The sequence below is a fragment of the Dipodomys spectabilis genome, unplaced genomic scaffold (genome assembly GCF_019054845.1).
Source record: "Dipodomys spectabilis isolate Male_0828 unplaced genomic scaffold, ASM1905484v1 ptg000301l, whole genome shotgun sequence".
Taxonomy (NCBI): Eukaryota; Metazoa; Chordata; class Mammalia; order Rodentia; family Heteromyidae; genus Dipodomys; species Dipodomys spectabilis.
This window is the reverse complement of record NW_024870978.1, coordinates 13,616,599-13,618,926: the sequence shown is the minus strand read 5'-3', so window position 1 is coordinate 13,618,926 and position 2,328 is coordinate 13,616,599. Positions and strand designations below refer to the sequence as shown.

General features: G+C 34.9%; 1 non-coding gene across 1 annotated transcript; it reads right to left on the bottom strand.

Annotated features, from left to right (window-relative positions):
• Nucleotides 1-935: 935 nt before the first annotated feature.
• On the bottom strand, nucleotides 936-1,037 carry LOC122127470. Its single transcript, XR_006151160.1, has one exon. It is a non-coding gene; the product is annotated as a U6 spliceosomal RNA (small nuclear RNA).
• Nucleotides 1,038-2,328: the final 1,291 nt, after the last annotated feature.

Here is a 2,328-nt window from a genome sequence, read left to right as displayed (position 1 = left end):
ACAATGTCATTCTTTCTGATGGAAGCATAGAATTCCACTTTTTATCAAGCATTGTTGCCTTCTCCTTTCTTTCCCCTTCCGATCCCTGCCCATCTCCCACTCCCCACCCCCACCAAACCTCCCCCACCCCAGCCCCCTCACCATCTACATCCCTCCACCCCCCGGCCAAAATCATTTTTTGACATAACGACTTGTTCATCTCATTTTAATGGGTCCACCTGCATCCCTATTTAAACAATTTGTGTTTCTCTTCCCCTCCACAAATTATACCAACATCAAATACATTGAAAACAGGGGCTTTAGCTTGCAGGAAAAACATACAAAGCAACAAAGAAATCATCTTATAAATATGTTAGAAACAATCACAAGAAAGAAAAACCATTTGAATCCTTACCTTGGGGTTCATGTTGCCTAACATCAAGTTATATGATGTTTTCTGCTTGTCTCAGACACATAGTAGTTATTGCAAATAAGGAAACCATGGGATATATGTTTCTTTTTGGGCCTGGCTTAATTCACTTAATATAATTTTTTCCAAGTCTTTCCATTTCCTAGCAAACTGGGTGATGCCATTTTTTCTGATGGAGGCATAGAATTGCAGTACACACACACACACACACACACACACACACACACAAATACATACACTTTCTTGATCCATTCATTTACTGTGGGGCATCAGGTTTGGTTATGTATCTTATCTATGGTAAATAATGCTGCAATGAACATAGTTTTGCTATTAGTTTTAGTATGGTCTTGTTTGTGATCATTTGGATGAATGCCCAAAATGGGATTGCTGGGTCTTAGAGGCACTCTATGTAGTTTTTTGAGGAACCTCCATACTACTTTCCAAAGTCTTCGAACAAGTTTAAACTCCCAACAAAAATGCATTAAGATTCCCTTCTGTCCAAAGCCCATCCAGCATCTGTTCTTTTAAAAATCGGGAATGCTTCACTAACCTGCGTGTCATCCTCAGTCAGGGGCTATTGTTCTCTTTATTGTTCCAATGTTAGTGTATGTATTACTGAATTGAGCACAGAACATTTTTTATATATAAAGTGTAATTGATTTTCTTAAAGTAGACAATTCCACAAAAATTAAATTCAAAAGAATTGTGGTGAAATTTTAGAACCATGTATTTTTTACATAATAACACATTTAAGAATAAAGTCAAGATTGACATGTCAAAAACAAAATAATTCCAGATATTTGTTGTTCAACACATGTGTTGGAGGAGGAATTCAATTATTCTGTACAAGGAACCTGTGATAATGAACACTATAGAAAGTGTTAAGGTTTGTTAAAAGTTTTAATGTTTTTAATATGTTTAATTTTGGGAATTTGCTCATATATGCCAAAATTTAGACTATTTAGCAGGTTGTAAAACTTTTCCACAAAGCATATAAGATTCATGGTAGCAGTCATACACTACTAAGTATGTACATTTCAGAGTTTATAGAAACTGTACTAATGAGAAGTTGCAAAGTGTTTGTGTAAAGAAGCAGAGTGAAGATTTAAGACATTACCTTCACAGTTTCTGTTAAAATTTAAGGGCTTCCTTACTTTATATGTTAGCGAGGAACAAATGATGGTATAAGCCATATACAAATGATGAGATGAACCATAAATAATAATCTTAGTGAGTAACTTTAAAGGCTATTGATAACCTATAAAATTCTGGTTTAACATCATAGACTTAGGCAGTTTTAAATGTACAGCAATATGAGAAAATAATAAATCGAATATGTAATTGTTTTGTTTTTTTATTTTATTAATCTTTAATATTTATGTATTGGTTTTCCTTATTTGTAGCATTGTTTTCCTTGTTGTAATATAATACAACTTTTTGTAAGTCATCATTAGGAAGTACTTTGAGAATGTTACTGGGATGGCCACTCTGTTTTTTATAGGTATATGTGAATTTGTAAAAAGCAAAATTAGTAAAAACAAAACATTGATTAAACATTTTATCAATTAGAATCTGAATCAGGAGTGTTGATAAATGTCCACACCTAAAATCTTAGCCCTAGACTGAAGCACTAGTGTTACAATGTTGAGCACACAAAAGTGAGAGATTGTGTTTTGCTTTGTTTTGTTTTTGTTGGTTGTGGGGCTTGAACTCTGGGTCCTGGGTGCTGTCTTTCAGCTCTTCAGCTCAAGGCTAGTGCTACTACTTGAGTCACAGCAACTCTTCCATCTTTTTCTGCTTATGTGGTGCTGAGGAATCAAACCCAGGACCTCATGCATGCAAGGCAAGCACTCTACACTGAACCACCCTCCCAGCACCTGAAAGACTGTGTTTTAAAAAATCATCTAAACAACATTTAC